This window comes from Trichechus manatus, unplaced genomic scaffold, assembly GCF_000243295.1.
Source record: "Trichechus manatus latirostris isolate Lorelei unplaced genomic scaffold, TriManLat1.0 scaffold00026, whole genome shotgun sequence".
NCBI classification, from domain to species: domain Eukaryota; kingdom Metazoa; phylum Chordata; class Mammalia; order Sirenia; family Trichechidae; genus Trichechus; species Trichechus manatus.
Genome location: NW_004443962.1, coordinates 20334464 through 20355569, shown reverse-complemented (window position 1 = coordinate 20355569; position 21106 = coordinate 20334464). Strand labels below are relative to the sequence as shown.

Sequence of the window (21106 nt, the reverse complement as noted above, 5' to 3'; positions counted from 1 at the left end):
TGTTGCAACGTCGTGGTATTTAGGAGGCCCAAGCTAGGCTATGGAGAATGATTTCCCTGAAAGGGAACTTTTCAGAAACTGTTCGGGGTGGAAATGGAATACAATTAAACCAAATTTATTTGACTGTAGATTTAAAGGTAAGAAGGTTAAGTCAAGATACTGCTGACTTCTTTTTTTTTTTTTTGCCGTTTGACATCTTTCTCTTTTGCCATTCCTCCCTGAAATCATGTATAATTGCTACTCCTAATCAATTCCTTGACCAGTTTTATGTTGATTTTAGTTAAGTAACACTTGTATCACTTCTTAGCTTTCCCCATTCGTAAAACTGGAGGTGACCTCTTCAGATTTTAATAATAGTATTTTGTGAAAATACAGAAATTGTTTTGCGTAGGTTTTTGCCAAGCCAGTGTACTGCCGTTTCACGTGGAATGTAGTAGGCAGTGTTTTGCCCCCAAACACTGTGCTTTAGGGAACAGTGCTTTTTGCTTTGAGGTTAAACCCCTTTATTTTGACTGCAAACTCAGAAAGTTCCTTGGTTCTTTTAAATTGAAAGCCCTTAGAAAAATTACAAATTTAACTTTTTAATTTAAGGTACAGTTTTTCTTTGTCTGAAAAATCATATTCTCAGTTAAATCCGGTAGTTTTTCAACCAGTGTGACTCAAAGACAGCTGAAAACTGAGGAGGGAATCCTCGTTGTGTGGTGGATGTGACTGATTTAGTCATTTTTGGTTTTCTGTAACTTCCAAATTTTCTGCCATAAACTGGTCTTACTTTGTTAAGAAGAACAAAAAGTTAATTAAAATTTTGTAATAATAGCAATTTAATAAAATGTTTTTATGGTGAATTCAAAATAGAAAAGCTCCTTACTAGAAGACATAGCCTTGAAGATCTTACTTTTTTCTCCGAGTGGCGCATTGGTTAAGCACTCAGCTGCTAACCGAAAGGTGGTTGGTTTTAACCATTGTGCCACCAGGGCTCCTCCATAAAGATTATAGCCTTGGACATTCTACGGGACAGTTCACCTCTGTCCTGTATGGTCACTATGAGCCAGAATTTTACTGTACGGCAATAGATGTTCTCCAGGTTATAAAGAAGACCTCAGTTGTCCCTTGTGGTATACAGTTTTAGCATTTTGTACTTCACATCTGTATTGGACAATAGCATTAATCTCCTGATGTGCTTACGTAGCCATGCCTGCTGCTGACACTCAAGTAGTCTCTGTTGTTGTTAGTCGTCGTTAAGGCAGTTCTGACTCATGGCGACCCCATGTGCGCAGAGTAGAACTGCTCCATGCGGTTTTCAAGGCTGTGATGTTTCAGAAGCAGATTGCCAGGAACTCCTAGCTATGCTTGCTATAGGTATATAGTTTTATCCATTAATTTCTTCCAGATTGAGACTTCCCTGATCTGTAGAGGACAGAAGAGAATAAGCAGTGTCACTTTATTGCTCAGGTGACATTCCACCAAATAAGCAGAACTCCTTAGGTGGTCTGGAAGGTTCAAACCAGTCCTGTCTGGGTGAGACCAAAATGGGAAAGAGAAGATCAGCTATAAGCATTGAGTACTAGAGGAAAAAAAAAAAAATCAATATGAGAGAGGTTGAATGAGTCTGCAGTTTTATTTACAATTCCCCAAATTTTAGGGAACTTACGAAAGTGGTGGAGCCCTGGTGGCACAGTGGTTAAGTGCTTGGCTGCTCATCCAATGTCAGCAGTTCTAACCCACCAGCCACTCAGCAGGAGAGAGATGTGGCAGTCTGCTTCCATAAAGATGACAGCCTTGGAAACCCTGTGGGGTAATTCTACTCTGCTGTGTAGGGTTGCTATGAGTCAGAATCAACTCGATGGCAATGGGTTTCATTTTTTGGTTTTATGAAAGCAATAATATAAACCACTGAAGAATCTGAGGATTAGCAGTGGGAACTGGTGAGTAAGTTGTTGCTAAGGTTGAATGTGAAAAAAAGCTTTGACGTACGCAATTCACGCACACACACACACAAACACGCTAGTCATTTGAAGCGTGGAAGACATTTCTGAGGCTAGCTTTATAAGTTTATGACTGTTACATGCAGAAATCTTAACATTCATTAGAAACTGAAATTGTGCCACAGTCCAGCATTAAATGGCACACTGTCTTTATGGATTACCACCACCAAGAATGCTCTTCCTTCCCCCATGGGCAGGGCTATTCACTAAGTCCTATAGACTATTATGCAATATTTTCTATTCCTCTATAGTAACTTCTAGCACATTGTATTTACTGTTTGCTGGGCTGTTCCTTACTAAACCGTATAGCTCCTAGGAGTTCCAGGACAGCGTCTTTACTTTTGTGGCTTCAGCACCACAATGCTAATGTACCTGATCCAAAAAAAAAACCAAAATTGGTTGCCCTTGAGTTGATTTTGACTCCTGGTGGCTCAGTGTATGTCAGAGTAGAATTGCACTCCATAGGGTTTTTAGTGGCTGAGATCTTGAGGAAGTAGATTGTCAGGACTTCCTTCCCAGCGTTGCTGGGTGGATTTGAACCATCGATCTTTTAGTTAGTAGCCCAGGACAAACCATTTGCGCCACCCAGGGACCTGATAGATACTCAGTGAATTATTTATTGAATGAGTGTTTGACAGTTGGACAAGGAGATTAAACCATTTTAGCTCTTGCAGATCATAGCTCCTTCTAAGATTGTGCAGTAGGTAATTAGCTTTCAAATATAAATTAATAATATTAATGCTATGATCAGCTTACTTGTTTTGATACCATATATGTTTACTAATATATGTGGTTATCATCCCGATACGGGAGAGAAGGGAAGAAGAGTGAGTTGTACTGAATGAAAAAAGTGACTCTGAACATGTTACAAGTGTTGTAACACTAGACTAAAAGATGATCTTCGCTCAGCTGTGCCACTTTAGTTACAGGTCCTTTTAAGTAAAGTTGGGGATGAGGCCCCACCTCTCAAGGGTATTGTGAGTTCAAGAAGACCTTTTATAATCTATGTGAAACTAAGTGTGTGTAAATGTAAAACAATAGAGTGCAGACTTTACCAGAATAGATTTCCCAGCTGGATAGACCTAGGCTCAATTTCTGGCCCTACGACTTACTAGCTATATGATCCTGGACAGTTAACTTAAGGTTAAGTTTCCTCATGTGTAAAATCTACCCTGGAGAGCCAGTAAATGACATCATGAATGTAGGATCTTAATACACACAAACTTTGTAAAAAAAAAAAAGTTAATAACTTTTTACTGTTAGCTTATTTTTTATACTCAATTTCTAAATGAGATTTACGGCATTCTACGAAATAATGCCTCTTTTTGAGTGCCAGGTTTGGGTGGAGAAGGGAGTAGAATTTGAAATGAGGCTATTGTTAAAAAAAAAAAGAGTGGGCAAGAAAAACTGTGCTTCTAACAAAGATTCTAAAACGGATCTGTCAGTGCCAGCTGAGAAAGATCAATATCAAGTCCCCTATTTTGGCAACTGCAGTGGCTTAATATTTTCTATATAAATATTTTTCAGAGATTATGATCATCAATACTGTTGTTGTTAGCTGCCCGCTACTCATGGCATCTCCAAGCACAATGGGATCAGACCATTGTGATCCATAGGGTTTTCATTGGCTGATTTTTCAGAAATAGATGGCCAGGCCTTTCTTCCTAGTCCGTCTTAATCTGAAAGGACCACTGAAACCTGTTCAGCATCATAGCAACATGTAAGCCTCCACTGACAGATGGATAGTGGCTGTGCTCAAGAGACTCGGAGCCCAGTTCTCCCACATTGAAGGTGAGAATTCTACCACAGAACCACGACTGCCCCGTGATCATTAATATGTGGAATCAATAAAAGAGGCAGTTCTTCTGTTCCTAAATTTTTGTCCCTACAGTGGATTATAGAAATATAATTGTACAGAATTCTAGACCAAGGACTTTTGAGTTAATGCATATGTTATAAATTTACAAGTATTACCTTTTCTTTGAATTTAAACATTTTCATGTTTTATTTTTATTTTCATATGAAATAGGCATAAGAGTGTAGAGAACATAAGGGAGACATGAACTAGAATAAACATTTTTCCTTCTTAAACTGGTGACACGCAAGGATTAGCATATCTGTGTTGGAAAATATTAGTTAAGTCAAACAATAATTGAAGTATAGCTATCATGAGTTTATGTCTCACCCTAATCTTGAAAAAATATTACTAATTTGTTCTAAGGAAAGATTTTATTAAAAGATTATTGAATATTCTCGTTAATTTCAAGTCCCCTATTATAATTAAATAAATTAAGGTCAGTAAGAATGTTTTCCATTTTATTTCTTACTGTAGAGACTTTAAATTTTACTCCTTTCTTATTTCTTTGGTGACACGAAAGACTTTGGTTTATGTAAGTGTATTTTTTTATATATGTAGTATATACATATTATATATAGTACACATTGTAAGTGTGTATATACACACACATATATAGCACGCGTATGTGTGTATGTATATAGAGAAAGAGAATGCATGCACACGAGCACTGAAATGAAGGTATACCTTCAAAGTGATATATCCTTTTTTTTCCTGAAACTATTAAAATCATCTTTAAAATTAGTCATTGCTGTAAATAAAATTATCTAATTTATTGGAACTCGTCTTTCTATATATGCTGCAACTCCTTTCTGTATATGCTTATAGTTAGCTCTATTTAATGAATTTCACAACAGTGATTAGTCATTTTTAAAAATTGATGGTATATCATAGGTGTTCAGATTTAAATTTAAGTAAGAGGCACTTTAATTCTTATATCCTGTGATTTTTTCTTGCTGTTGTTTTTGGTATGACTTATGACTAGCTTGCTTTAAAAAAATTTTAGGTTTTGAATCTTAGTGCTGTCTGTAGGAACTATTCTCTTGGTGACAAGTGTTTTTAAAAACTATACCTAAAGCATGTCATGTTTTGTTTCTTTTATGAAAAATAAGCTTATTTCATTGAAAATAAAATGGGTGGTACATGATATGATGCAGAATAACTCTAGATGTGCTTAAACAATGAAACGCAATCAGACTTTATCAGTTTGTTTTGTTTTAGTAATTTCTTAGGTTAATTTTTAAAAACTTTACTTAAAAGTAAAATAGAGAAGACCAAATTGCAAAATACTTGTAAACTTGAAGAAAGGGCATGATAAAAAAACTTTTGTTATGTATGGTAGTGATTGTATATACATATGGAAAAATTTGGAAGTGAATGCATCAAAGTAAGTATCTCTAGATTAGGCAATTAAAGAAAAATATAAAATTCATTACTGTACTTTCTTTATATTTGGGTTTTTACAATCAGTGGGCATTGCTTTTTAAGCCTGTTGCCGTATAGTCGATTCCACTCTTAGCAACCCTATAGGACAGAGTAGAACTGCCCCATAGGGTTTTCAAGGAGCAGCTGGTGGATTCGAACTGCATACCTTCTGGTTCACTACACCACCAGGGCTCCAGGCATTGCTTTGGACAACAAAAAAAAATTTTTTAATTTGATACGGAGAATTAAGGCATCTAAATAATTCTTTCATCTTAACTGCTTTGATATCTCAAGTGAAAATGCTTTGAATTATCCAGATAACTGCTGGATTTTATCAGTGTATATACATTCTTAGGCTGAAGTATATAAATGCAGCAGAATTTTAAAAAGCAGAAGTAAATTTCAGCATACAAGGGAATTCAGTACATGACAGTGATATTTCAGTTCAGTTGGGAAAGAGGCACATGTATCTAGTAAATATAACTGACACAGTTGTTCCATCTGGAAGAAAATAGAGCCACCACTTTGCAGCATTATGCAAAAATCGATTTTAGATGGTTAAAGACTTAAACATTAAATACTTTAAATATGAATCTCTAAAATTTTCTTTATACATACAACCTGCTGCATGTATATGTGTGAGACAGATTGCAGGAAAGGTTGATCTCAAAAACGTTTAGTGGTTATCTCAAAGTGATTTGATGGGTATTTCGGGTGATTTTTACTTTTTTCCTCATACTGTTCTATGTTATGTTTTTTAATTTTTATTTTTACAATGAACATGTAATGTTTCTGTAATTAGAAAAAACAACTATATTTCAAAAAGAAGTAGAAGACTACATAGGGGAAAGAAAACAAAAGGAAAAAATAAATTGAAATGGCTAGTCACAACAATTATCTGAATATTTGTCTTGTCTTAGTGACTTGGATATCTGAGGCAATAGTGTATAAATTATCCAGATAACTCCAGAAAGTCTCCCAATAATTTTATGTATGTGATAACCCTTGGAACACCCAGTGTCCATCATAGCATTTAAGATGTACGAGAAATGATAGGCATTACCAAATAAGGTTACAAATTGACGTTTTATTTTTGGTTTGGATATTAAGTCCTCTTAGAATGGTTTCTGCCTTGGAGATGTCGTATATGTCATGAGTATAGGATCTGTCACCCGACTTTAAGCACATGACAGAATTGTTTAAGAAAGGTTCACGTTTGGATTTTGGTGAATAAGAAATCTAGATTGCAAGATTAACTTTCTTTAAGAAAGCTTCAAATAAGAATGTCTTTAAAGAAGCAAAATTAATAGCATTTGCAGTCATTTAATTTTTTATTCCAGTCCTTTTAAGAGTCTGAAGTTAATACTTCAAAGCCATAATAGAGGATGGCAGCTGCTTTAGAGTTGGATTTGTCGTGTGTTTACAGCAGCTGTATTTGTGTCTCACATTGATATTTTTTGGTATTCTCTTTCAGTGCCAGTTTTCTTTTATTAATTTTACTGCATATATTTTATTTATTGGAAGCTGTACAAATTCTTTTTGAAAAGGGTTAGGGTATATGGAAATAAAAAGTAATTTTGAAGTAGTGTTGAGAGGCAACATAGCAAGAAAGTGAAGGGCAAGGAGGCTGGAGGTAGACTATCTGGGTCAGATCCTGACTCTGCCGTTTCCTAGTTTCCTAGCTGTGTGACTTTAGGAAAGTTACCTTTGTCTTTCTGTGTTGCATTTTCCTCAGCTGTAAAATACAGTGTTTAGAATGATAACTGGCAACATAGTAAGAGCTACATAAATATATGTCATTATTAATTACTAGCTCTGTTAATCAGCGATTTATACTAGTTTCATCACTTGTCTCAGTTATTTTAGCATTTGCTGAATTAGTCAACAATATTTTTAATTAAATTGAATGGGTGATACCTGTACAAATACAGTAAAAAGTTGTATATTGATATGTGTATGTTCTCTCTTTCCTCATCTTTTCTTTTTTTTTCATTTTGTTTTTCTTATTTGTCCACCGATGGGCACATCTCTTTCCATTATTCTGAAGTTTACATTTTCTACTTGGGGATCTTTAGACATTGATACAGTTAAAGCTGCCCCTTTCTTTTTAATGACAGTCTAGGCCTCCTTTTTTTAACGATAGTCTAGTATTAACTGTGTAGATGTATCATCATCATCATACTTAATTTATTAAGCACTTATTCCTGATCTAGGCACTTTCTAAACATTTAAAATGTATTAACTCATGAAAGCCTAACAACAACCTTGTGAGATAGGTACTGTTTTTATCCACATCCAGCTAGTGAGGGATATTAGGCATGGGGTGGTTAAATGTCCAACCGGTGGTAGGACTCAGGATTTGAACCCAGGGAATCTCTTTCCAGAGTTCAGTATCTTCTTACTGCTAAACATGCAGCCTTTCATACAACCGTGATTTAACTAGTCTCTATGTAAACGGGCGCTCAAATCTTGCTGTAAGAAGCAGTGCTGTAGTAAATAATTTTCTTAATAGTACGTTTTGGACATGTGCAGTAAATTCCTAGAAATGGAATAGCTAGGTCAAAGCGTGTCTACATTTTGAATTTTGGTAGATATTGCCAAATTGCTCTCTAGTTAGGGATGCACTGAAGTTCAGCGTTGTCCTCAGCATTTGGCCCAAATCTGACGTTTAGCTTGAGCCATTGGAAGGAAGGTTGAATAGTTTGATGCCTTTAACATTTGTAGCATCCTGCATTGCATGTGATCCGTCATGTGATAGCATAGGTTACTATCATATAAAATCAGTGTAACAATGTCAGTATAAGAACAAGGCATGACATTTAGACTTATTACTTTCACATAACAGTAAGCATTCTAGATATAACTTGAAATGCTCTTTATGTGATTTATACATTGAAATTTTGTCAGTTAAAGTTTGAATGTGTATTTTTGGAAGAGTAAAATGCTGCAATTGTTTATTGTTGTGAAAGCTGCTGATCTTATGTACCAGAACAATCATCTACCAGCTTTCCAGTAGTTTAGTAGGGAATCTGATTGTCAGTTAATATGAACATTGTACGTGTGCCAGCCAGCTAAGGGTAGGAATAACTATCTTTGTGTGTGTGTGGAAAATGAGTTTTAAATAATCCCTAAATCCTAGTCTTAGCTACTGCAGAATTAGGCAGTGAGGAGCTTTATTTAGATGAGTTAGAAAATCCACAAATTGCTTTAGAATGACATACTTCTGTTTAGTATCCTTTATTTCATTTGTTCAAAAAAGGAAAAAATAACCTTTTATGACATGACTCTGAGAAGCAGACTGACAGCAAACTCTTCAAAGTGCTCCAAAGCAGACACTGAAAGTACAGAATCTTAAAGTACAAGCTCTGGATTGTGCTTTTTTGTTGTATCTAATAAATCCACTTAATCCAAAGTCACAAAGGTTTTTTTCCTATCTTCTAGGAGTTTTATAGTTTTAGGTTTATGTTTAGGTCTATGACCCTTTCTTAATTTTTATATGGTACAAGGTGTGGATTGAAGTGCCTTTCTTTCTTGTTTGTATTTAGGTATCCAGTTGTTCCACACCATTTATTGAAAAGGCTGTTCTTTTTCCACTGTATTGCTTTTGTATTTTTGTCAAAACTCAGTCATCCATATATATGTGTGAATGTGTGTCCTTTTTGAGCTAATAAATGCTTGTAAAAATTTAAATATTAATACCAGGTAGAAAAATAGAGATTAGATTTTATCTATGGTATGTAGAATTATTTGGTGTTTTAGCTTTCATAATATTAAATACAATAACCACTAAATTATTAATAATAAAATTATATCATTTTAAGTTCTTAAATAAAATTTTTGATCTTTTATCTCAGAAGATTGTTCTATGATGGTAATATTTGACTTTAGCTTTGGCCTCGGATAAATACTGATTTTAAAATCTTGGCCATTGGGCATTAGGCCAAAATGTGTATTCATTGCACTTCTGAGGAGTTGCATCAGTTTATACCCAGTGAATGAGAGTGCTTCACATCCTCGCCAGTATTGTCACTGAGCAGTATTTAGTAATTGCCTACTATGTGCCAAGGTACTTTACTTTATAATTGGGATACCCAGTGAATGAAACAGACATATTCCATGTTTTCTTGGCATTTACAGTCCGGTAGAGGAGATAGACGTTGAGTAACTCCTTACACACAGATTTTTAATTACATGGTGATAAGTGATACGAAGAGGGCAGTGGTGGTTTAAAACACCAAAAACCAAACCTGTTGCTGTCAAGTCAATTCTGGTTCATAGCGACCCTGTCATGGATTGAATTGTGTCCCCCCAAAAATGTGTGTATCAATTTGTCTGGGCCATGATTCCTGGTATTTTGTGATTGTCCACCATTTTGTCATCTGATGTGATTTTCCTATGTGTTGTAAGTCCTGCCTCCATGATGTTAATAAGGCGGATGGGTGGCAGTTGTGTTGATGAGGGAGGACTCAATCTATGGGATTAGATTGTGTCTTGAGCCGGTTTCCTTTGGGATACAAAAGAGAGAGGTGAGCAGAGAGACTCGGGATTGGGGGGGATGGGGGGACAACTCAAACCACTGAGAAAGCAGTGCCGGGAGCAGAGCACATCCTTTGGACCCGGGTTCCTGCACGGAAAAGCTCCTAGTCCGGGGAAAGGTTGATGGAAGGACCTTCCTCCAGAGCCAACAGAGAGAGAAAGCCTTCTCCTGGAGCTGACACCCTGAATTTGGACTTTTAGCCTACTTTATTGTGAGGAAATAAATTTCTCTTTGTTAAAGCCATCCACTTGTAGTATTTCCATTATAGCGGCACTAGATAACTAAGACAGATGCTGTAGGACAGAGTGGAACTGCCCTATAGGGTTTCCAAGGAGTGGCTGGTGGAGTCGAGCAGCTGACATTTTGGATAGCAGCTGAGCTCCTAACCGCTGTGCCGCCAGGGCTCCAGGGGGTGGTGGTTCAGTGGTGTAGAATTTTCACCTTCCATCTGGCAGATCCCAGTTCAGTTCCCAGCCAGTGCACTTCATGCACAGCCACTAGCTGTCCGTCAGTGGAGGTTGGTGGGTTGCTGTGATATTGAACAGGTTTAAGCAGAGCTTCCAGACTAAGATGGACAAAGAAGAAAGACCTGGCAATCTATTTCCAAAAACCAGCCCTTGGAAACCTATGGATCACAATGGTCCAATCTGCAGCAAAAGTGCTAGAGAACAGCAATATGGAAGACTAGGAGAGCATACCACAGGGAACCAGCAGTTAGTTCCCTAGTAAACCATACTATTAAAAACCTGCATCTGTGATTAAGTTCTTCCCCCTTTCTCACAGCCAGTTTGGTTAATAACCCTGGTTATTATTACTCATAGAATACGAGGGAAACAGAAATGCAGATTTCTTGCTCTCTGAATTAAAAATGTCTGTGGACTTTTAAAAAATCTGGTTGTGAAGTGTTTTTTCACCCTAATTATTATTAGGCAGCATTCTTTTCCTCTTTTGTCCTGTCTTTATGCTTTAGGTCATATTTTCAATGCAGAGATTGCCTGGATGCCTGAGTTGGAGGCGAGCCTATTGATGATGATGCTTCCTTTTAAGCACTGAGTTACTATGCCTTTGCAGTTTGTGAACCTTTCTTTCTCTTCTATTTCATCCATGAAGTAAATGACACAGGACAGATTCATTTGGATATATAGACAGCATTTTATAATACAAATGTAATAAAATTTTTGTTGCAACTCTGTTAACATTGAGTCTTGTACATACCTTGTATGAACAACAGTCTCAAATATATTCATTTCTTATAATTTTCTCACTAAACATTCAGAAGAGCACAATGATAATGTAGATAGTTTTAAAGGGAAGTTTCTAATTATTTTGAGCAACAGCTTTTTTTTTTAAGTACTTGTGTAACTTCTAGGGTGACTATTTTTGAAGAGGATAATGCTCATGATGTATTGTCTGCATTTTTTTAAATTGGTGAGATGACTTCATAAACTGTTTCTCTGAGAAGCTAGCTAAAAGCCTAACTTTAAAAGCCAAGCAACCATTGCAGTGCTTGGAGGTCATGAGGGTTGCAGATCCTGCCAGGAGAGAATTTACTGAGAATAGTCCTTGACACTGTGAACCTGGAGTTGCAGATTGTGTAACACAAGAAATTTCATTATTATTATGAAATGATTTTTTGGGGAAAAGAACGTAGCATTTCAAATAAATGACTATTTCAGTTATCGTAATTGGATTTTAAAGATATTTCAATTATTTTTTGCTGTTATGTTACAATAAACATATGCATACCCTATTTTTATGCACATAACATGTGCGTTATACTTTGCCAACTGAACAACCCCGTCACACATTATTTTCCTAGGCGTGCAGTGCGCGTTATATATGTAGACACATTATTTATGTGGGCACGTTATCTGTGAAAAGTACAGTAAATATATTACCAAAATAATAACGTATGGATCAAATGATTCGAGTATCTTTAAGGGCCTTTTTACACATTGTCAAATTGCTTTCCATATTTTTTAGAGAATAACAAATGCAAATTGACCTTTTCATGATGGCTGTGGATCATTCTTAGGACCATCGATCAGTTCACAGCCTCCTTCTTCATTTAGCATTATTTACCATACATTCTCAGAGTGTCGCTCGCTAATGTTTTGTTGATGTAATCCTGCAGTAGTCTAAAATATTAGATAATTACTATTTTTTAATTGTGCATAAATTGAGTCAATAAGGTTTGAAGGTCTCTTGCAATGTGCAAGAGCTTTCTAAGATTGTTATTCCATCAGTTCAGAGATTGTTTTTCTATTTCTTAGGTTTTGACTTTATTCCAATTGAGGCTGGCAAGTCTGACCTCCCCTATATGTAAATATTAGTGTACTGTATTTAGTTCTAATACCATATTTTATTGTACCTGACAGTATGTCATGCAGTTTCTGGAGTACCATAGTTTGTTGGAGTTTTTCTTCCCCCCTTAGTAGTACATCAAATAAAGGATGATCTTAGAATTGATAATGTCTTAGATTAGATGAAATATATTACTTCCAGGTAGAAGAGTGTACGTGTGCATGTGTGTGTAAGGATTGTTATTGTGAGATGTCACCGTAGGAATATCCACAGTATGGATCCTTAGTTGGTAGTTTTACTTACCTTGATTTTACTTGGTCTGTAAGTTAAAATGAATAAAAGTATACTACCTAGATCTGTTTTTTTCTGCAGATACTCCTTGGCTATTGTACATAGGAGTATTTTCAAAGTATAAAAATTAAAAATAGCAGTCTAGTTACCCAATAAAGAGAATTATTAGGTAAACTATGGTATTCATTGAATGGACTGTTAGAGGCAGTCTCTAGGTTACAAACAAGATCCGTTCTTAAGTCTGTCTTTAAGTTGAGCTTGTAGGTACGTCGGAACAGGTACCTGTGGTTCTTATTTAGCGTCAGTCAGTCAAATGTTTGTCTTAGTATACAGTATATATTTTACCTTTCTGTGTATATAAAACACTTAAGAAACACTTCCAAACCATGCAGTGTTTTCATAAGCATCACAGAGTAATGCGTGTGATCATTATTACAAACTGTTGTGTTTAACTCAAAATTTTAATATGATAGACTTTATGGCAGTCCGTTCTTAAGTACGAGTTGTCTTTAAGTTGGACGTTCATAACCTGGGGACTGCCTGTACGCAGTTAAAAATGATACTTGTGAAGACTATGTAGAACATGAAAACTTTGAAGTGAAATAGTAATATATAAAGTTGTATGACAGTATTGATTATAATTATGTAAAAAAACAAAGTCATAATAACTAAGTCAGTAATCAGGTGGTGAAAATTTCTCATGTACATTTTAAAAATTGCAAGCATATTGCTTCTGAAAAGAAATTTTAAAGAAAGGTATAGAGCATGAATACTTTCTTTGCTTCTTACGTCTTTCGACTGTCTTCTTGACTAAACATCATTGGTAAGTTAAAATGCAAACCCATGGAATTTCTTCGGTGGCTTGATTTTTCTTTACAACCTGAAATCAAGAAAATTTTCTAAAAATTCATAGAAAAGGCTTATGGAATATTAATGTTAGCTTTATTATAACTTTTTACTCTATAGTTTATCAAGTTGGATCTAAGAAAGATAAGAGGAACTTCTCACCCTGGTAGTGTTTTAGGTAGCTTTATTGTTTTGAATTTATGACAGTCTAGTAACCAGAAATTTTCTCCTATTCCCTGTTTTAGCAAAATTGTATTGGGCCTGTTTTTATTACTATTCTTATTAGCTCCAAATATACCCTCTTTCCTCTTAGATTATGCCCACGTACTTTGCAGTTATGTTAATTTTTTTTCCTATTATCATTTGCTTGTGTTTATGTTATACAGCTAGGTATTGGTAAATACACCAGTATGCATTATGTCCTTTAAAAATCTTAGTTCTTTAGGAAATTTTAGGAACAGCCAATTCTTGGTTATTCCACTATTCACTCCTAATTTTGTAAATGACCTGTTAGGTTGCCTTGTTTTTTTCTTCTCCCTTTTGCCTGCATGCTATCCAGTGATTCTAACATAGAATCAGCAAATAACAGAAAAGAAACATCCTTGGTTTTTAAAAAAAGAAAACAATAAACAGGTAAAATCTGTATGCTAATAAAGTCTTTTGTATTATTTGTTATTGAATTCATGGGTGTTGAAATCAGGTTAAAGTAAATCTGGGCGTAATTATCCTATGTTGTCGTTAGGTGTTGTTGAGTCGATTTTCAACTCATAGTGATCCCATGAGACAGAGTAGAACTGCCCCATAGGGTTTTCTAGGCTGTAATCTTTACGGGAGCAGATTGCTTGGTCTTTTCCCCTGCAGAGCTACTGGGTAGGTTCGAACCACCAACCTTTTGGGTAGCAGCCGAGCACTTAACTGTTAAGCCACCAGGGCTCCAGTCATCACTCTATTCAAAAAAAAAAAAACAAAAACCCATTGCCGTCGAGTCAATTCTGACTCATAGTGACCCTGTAGGACAGAACAGAACTGCCCCATAGAGTGTCCTAGGCTATAATCTCTATGGAAGCAGACTGCCATGTCTTTCTCCCGTGGAGCGGTTGGTGGGTTTGAACCGCTGACCTTTTTGTTAGCAGCCAAGTGCTTTAACCCCTGTGCCACCAAGGCTCCATCTTCCCTCTATAGCTCCTTCATTTTCAGTGGGCTACTTATATCTCAAAACCTGTTTTTCTCATCAAACAATACCTACCTCATAGGATCATTGTTAAAGATTAAATAGGATGGAATACTCAGAGTGTGACATGTGCTTAACAAATGGTAGTTGATATTATCTATTTTTAATTTTATTGAATTACTGCTGTGCAACACACTATGCTATTCTGAGAGGAGGGGATAAGAAAATGACAAATATGCTCCTCAAGGGCAAGGATACTTGAATCTGTTCATGTAAGTTTTATTATTGATCACAGGCTTTTAGCTTGTAGATTTATTCTGTAGAACTTAAAGACCAAATACAGTATTTTGTTATTCTGGTTAAAACTTTGGGTTTTCCAATAGAGTACTGTACAATTTTATTTACGAAAATGTAAGGTGAAAGGGATATGTGGCTTTATTTTTAGAAATGCTATAAAATTGTTTATGCACAAGACTGTTGACAAACCTCAAGCATATTTAGCTGTTAGTTTGAATTCTATTCACATTAATTGTCCACCCCTCACAGTTTCCTCTTCAGGAATGCTTTTGTTTCGATATAAACTATTAGAGTAATGATCTCATGATTGCCCTTATTCAGAAACTTTTAGTCTGTTCTCTTTCTTCTTAAAAAATAACACTATGAAATATTTATGCATACAAAAATATTTATTCTGGAAATTCTTTCCTTGCTTGCTGTGTGGGCTAACACAGTGGGCTAGTGAAGGTAAGAAGCACTCACGTGCTTTCCATCTTTCCTGTCTGCTTACACTGGCTCCCTTGAAGGTCTCAAGATGGCTGCCATAGTACCTGATGTTCCATGCAGATGACAACATCCCAAGGAAGAGTGTTGTTTCTCCTGGCCTGTACCTTTTCAAAGAGCAAAGAAGTCATTCCCAGAGGCTCCCCCAACAGAATTTGCCTTGCTTCTTGTTTGTCAGAACATCATTGCATGCTCATTTCCAAACCAGTCATTGGCAAGGGAACTGGAATTATCATGATGGGCATGCCAAAATTTGAACAAAGTTGAGCTTTTGTTGGCCAGGAAGAAAAGGGGGGAACTAGTTATGCGTAGTCAACCTGCCACATAAGTGTTTCTAATGGAGTTGCTAGGTGGATTAAATGAGATGAATAGGAAAGTGTTGTACAAAATGGCTAGTACCCTGTAAATATAAGATAATGTTATTAGATGGAATTCTACCTATCCTATAACTTTTTGACCAAGCATGAACATATTAAACAATTTAGGATGCCTTTTCTCTATGAGGATAAATGGTATATGAAAATAAGTATTTAGTTGTAATCTGCTAGAGTCTCCTTCACCTTTTAAAAAAATCTGTGCTTTCCAAAGATAGTCTTTAATCAATTTGGAAGAATATACTTTTTCAAGTGTCAAGTTAAAATTGTACTTTAATAACAGTGAAGTACCTTGGGATTTTGTAAGTGAATAAATACTGCTTTGGAACCTTGATATTTTTAGCTTTTATATATCACCCCTCTCCCATCCCCACTTGCCTTATCATCCAAGACTCTGGTAATAAAAAGAATTGATTTTGGAGTAATAAATTGACCAGGTATAGGGCATTAACCAGTAACAAAACATTTCCATATTTGTGGTGGACCTTGTAAAATGGAGGAAGCAAAAGAGGACCTCTGATGTGATTTGCCCCTGCAGCGTTTTGCGGTGTCTGTGGGGGAGAGAGAGTGCTGACTCATTACATCAGATGGTTGCCTATGCTAACGTTCCTGATTTTTACCTTCCATAGCAGATTTTATTTATTTTTTAATCTTTTACAACTATGAAAAAAACCCTACAATTTGTGACTGAAGAAATCTTAGTTTTAAATTGTGTTCACTTTTCATCCTTAAACAAGGTAAGCATCAAACAGCTGAAGACTGGATTTCTCTATCAGTGCAGCTCATATACCACGCTTTTCCCATGAAAGCAACTGTCTTCAGAGTAGGTGTTCACACTTTTAGTTTTTAAATGATTGCGAGCCACAGGAATAACTGCGTCTTACGTTAAGGATGAGTTGTTAAATAGCATATACAGTAAAACCCAGGAAAGCCGGAACCTGTGTAAGGCGGAAACCTGTCAGAGAAGGAAAACTCACTAGGTGTTTATCAGGTAGAATTCTTAATGGACAGCAACAGAAAAGTGGTAAGCACCCTGTCAAAGGCAGAAAACTTCCGAGACCTGGAAAAAGGCAATCCCATCAAGTTCCAGCTCTCGTATAACTATTTTATGTAGCATTAAATCACATCAGTGATTGCTTGGACCTTATATCATGAAGATTTGGGATAAGATTAACTTTCAGTAATATTTCTTTATTGAAAGTCAAAATCTTTTGGGAGGTTGTTTTCTTAACATCTTTAATAACCTATGCTTCTTGACATAGAGGCATACGCGTGTAATAGTGAAGGAGAAGATTCTAGTGGGGTATCTTTATATTTGGAATATACAAATATTAATCAGATGAATACAAATTTGTGGATCTAGGTAAATTTGTAGAATTATCACTTAGGCTCTTGGTTTTCTTATTGGCTTGATGTCAGTGTTCCCAGTGCTTGCTGTGTTCGGCATAAATTAAAAAGTATATGCCTAAAAATAAAAAAAAGTTTAAAACTTTTTAATGCTCAAAATTCTCATGATGGCCAGGATTACCAGCTGAGTAATAAACCATAAGGTGGCTGAATCATGAATAGACTAATTTGACTTCCACTAATCATTGCTCATACTCATTATACATTTGGAGGCTCTCACTGTTCAGTTTTAAAAAGGAAGTATGTAAATACTTAAAAAAATCAGAATAGACACCATTATTGCCTCATGAACTCTCTAGATCACCTTCGTGAACCCTAAGAGATGGGGAAGCCTTACTGCATACTCTAATGCATCCCTGTTCATCTTTTGAGTTTCATTTTTGCCTCCCCTAAGTCGCTTATGTCCTGTGCCAAGTCTAGGTTAAGTGCCTCTCTTTTATGCTCTTCTAAATCAGCTCATACTGCTCCTACTAGAGCACATATGTGATCCTGTTGTAACTGCCTGTTTGTCTTTTATCCCATCTGGCTAGAAGTTACTTGGGGGAGAGATTGTGTCTTCCTACATTATATTTTGTACCTATGATACAGCATGTCACATCACTGATGGTTAAAAAAAGTACGCCTTCTCACTTATTGACTGTTTTACTATCTGACGTTTTGCGTTTATGACAATAGTAAAGAATCTACTATCTGACTATTTTGTGCATTAATGATGTGCATCTGGTAGTAACGAACGCCAAGGTGCAAGGCGAGAGTAACGCTGGCTGTGATGGTTAAAGTTATGTGTCAGCTTGATTGGACCATGATTGTCAGTGGTTTGGCAGTTGTGTAATGATGTAATTTGGAAGTTATGTCATGATGTGGTCATCCCCCACTTGCGATCTGACGTTGTCAGCCTCCATTTTCACATAACACCGATTTTCACGTAACGACCTGGTCTTTCGAACCTATCCATGTCAATAAGTGAGGAGTGTATGTATTTAGTTTTAATAAATAATGTTAAGGTGAAATAGACATAATAGCTAAGAATAAAACTAGCGAAGTCGCTAGATTTAGCTCAAGGCACAAGGAAAGAAAACATTAGGCACTTTTTAGAAATCAGGCAATCTTATCCTGCATAAACAGAATAAAATTAGTAGTTACCAGTATTAACTTTTCTGCTAGACAGCGTGTTAGGTGCCTCACAACATTAGATTTTACAGATGAAGCCGAGACTCAAAAGGGTGAAAGAATTTGATTTGTCCAAGGGCACAACCCGGAAATTCAAACTGACCTGTGTGACTTAAAACCTTGATGGCTGTCTCTAAAGGAAAAGAAGTATTTGGAACAGATGAAGTAGTACCCATACAGTCTCTAGAGCATTATTTTTTGTTTTGTTTGCTGTGTTTTAAAAGAAACATAAACGTCTTAAACTACTTCCAGAGGAGGGTAGTTGCAGGAGTGAAGGATCTGAGAAAGCTTATTCTTCGAGGGACAGTTGAAGGCACTGAAGATAATTTACTTGGAAAGGCAACATGCTTACTCTCTTTGGCTACAGTGCTTGGAAGAAGTAAGCCAGAGGGTAGAAGTATAAGGAGGTAGATTTGGGTTGGGTGTAAGACTGAACTCTGAAGATTTCTCAAAATAGAATGGCTTTTTCAAAATTGAGGCCTTTTTCAAATAGTATTACTAATAAAATTTTGTAAAGTATTTTACATTTCACATTTTCAGGAGGAACATTTTAATACATTTACAATTTAATCACAACCTTGTGGGGTAGATGGTGGCATTATTTCTGTTTTTCAAATGACAATATTAAGAGATTTTCAAGAGCTCCTGCAACATGTCATTGGTAGAACCAGAATGTGATCCCAAGTCTTCTGACTCCAGATCTCATGCTGTTACCACTTTAACAGGCAGATGACCATGTATCATGAACGTTACTTAGGAAATACCCATACATGGGAGGAAGTTAGACTGTATGATTGTCAAGTTCTCTTCTGAAAATCTGTGTTTTGCTGGCTATTGAAGTTAGCTTTGTCCAACCCATTTCCCAACTAATATGTTTATCTTTAAACTTTGTTTGTTTTATCCCCTATTATCTAAGTAGTTTGTAGAAAAACTTTTTTTTCTTATATTTCAGGTTGGGGCAGTCCCAAACTTGCTCTTACTCAGTGGTCCCTTCTGCATCTTCAGGAAGCTGAAAATTATAGTTAACCAATTTCCCTTTATCATTAGTCTTTTCTGTACCTCCCCTTTTAACTGCCCTTCTTCCAATATAATTTTCTTCCTGAGAACACCAAAATCCTTGTTTCCTTTATTTTGACACTGATGGCTACAGTTTTTTTTTTTCTTTCTATTTAATTCCACTATTTTCAGTTACCAAGTGATGCCCTGATGACACAGTTGTTCCCCTCTCCCTACCTTCATCTTTATCAACAGATTACCAGTCTGATTGATCATGCCCATCCCATAACTGATACATACCATCTCTAAGTTCTTGACACTGTCCTTGTCCCTCTGACCATATTCTCCTCACTTACAAGGTCTCCCATATTTCCATATGGTTTTAATCTTTACTGTGTGTGTGGGTGTGCGTGCTTGCCAGCTTCTTTAATCGCTCAGTTCTTCCCTGTTAGCCCAGTCCACTCTCCCCCTTCTGATAGCACTAAATGCATCAAACTAGAACTCCATTCTTAATGACTGTAATGTTACACTCTCTTCTCCAGTTCCTTGATATTTTAGCTAGTCATTTACAAATTGTGTTCCATGGAGTAGTATAGTTCTGTAGAGCTCGTTTATTGGCCCCAGAAAGACCGAAAAATGCTCCTGAATTAATCCCCAAGGCTCAGTGTTTCGTTTTCCTCTCTGTATTCTTTTATTTAGACTCAAGTGTTACCTCATCTGCACTCCATGATCAGCTGAAGGCAAGACTTTGCTTTCTAGCTACCTGTTCCCTATACTTACCCACACTGGCCTACACTTCCCCTCTTCCTCCATCAGAATGTTTCTCCTCTGTTCCCAGTATATTGTTTCACCTAAATTTAGCATTCAAGTCAGTCTGCTTTATAGTATAGTTGTTTAACAACAGCTAAAGCAGCTTGAGGATAGTCACGTTTTACTGGTAATGCTTATTCCCTAAGCTCAGTACGATGTCTTTCTCTTGTAAACAAAAAGAAAAAACAGTTGCTATTAAGTCAGTTCTGATTCATGGAGACCCCATATATGTCAGAGTAGAACTGTGCTCCATTAGGGTTCTCAGTGATTGATTTATCGTAAGTAGATATCCAGGCCTTTCTTCTGAGGCACCTTTGGTTGGATTTGAACTGCCAACCTTTTGTTTAGCAGCCAGCTGCTTACTGGGGCCATTCAAGGACTCCCTTTCCCTTGGTAGAAGCTGAGTAGATGTCTGGAATTGAATTTTATTTACACTCAAGTCTTAAGGATTTCCAGAGCTTTTAACTTCTCTTGCTTGCATTCCTCCCTTCTGCCCCTACCTTAATCTAAGAGAGTAATTATCCTAAAATACCATTCTTCTCTTAGTAGTTCTTCTTCAGTCTTCAGTAATTCTCTGTTGTTTATAGGATAAAGTCCATTTCCTTAGCTTGGCATTCAGTTGAAGACCCACAAATTAGTCTGTCTACCTTTGCATCCTTATTTCACTGTTGCCCTAGTAAAAACTATTCTTGAAAGTTTTTTCTCTGTTCTTTTGTTCTTGTTTTTCCCCCACCTGGAATGCCTTTGATGCCATTCCTTTCCTGCTTCATGCAAATTTCTACCTGACCTGCAAGATGTCTTCCCTAAACGTTATCTTTGAACTGCCAGTAAGTGAATGTATGCTATTTGGTACTTTACTGCTTGTTGGTCTGTGACCCGTCCTATATGATTGTTTTAGGACATTCTTTTTTTTTTTTTACCTTTTTTTTGTTGTTGAGAATATACAACAGTAAAACACACACCAATTCAGCAGTTTCTACATGTACAATTCAGTGATGCTGATTACATTCTTCTAGTTGTGCAGCCTTTCTCACCCTCCTTTTCTGAGTTATTCTTCTCACATCAACATAAACTCACTGTCCCTTGAGATTCCTATCTAAGCCTTTGAGTTGCTGTTGTAGGACATTATTTAACTTTTTTTTTTTTTTTTTAAAT

The 21106-nt window shown here is 36.3% G+C and overlaps 1 protein-coding gene across 3 annotated transcripts in view; it reads left to right on the top strand.

The window, feature by feature from the left end:
* ATP6V1A (ATPase H+ transporting V1 subunit A) overlaps nt 1-21106 on the top strand; it is a 67782-nt gene that overhangs the window by 1101 nt on the left and 45575 nt on the right. The gene's annotated exons all lie outside the window — the stretch shown is intronic.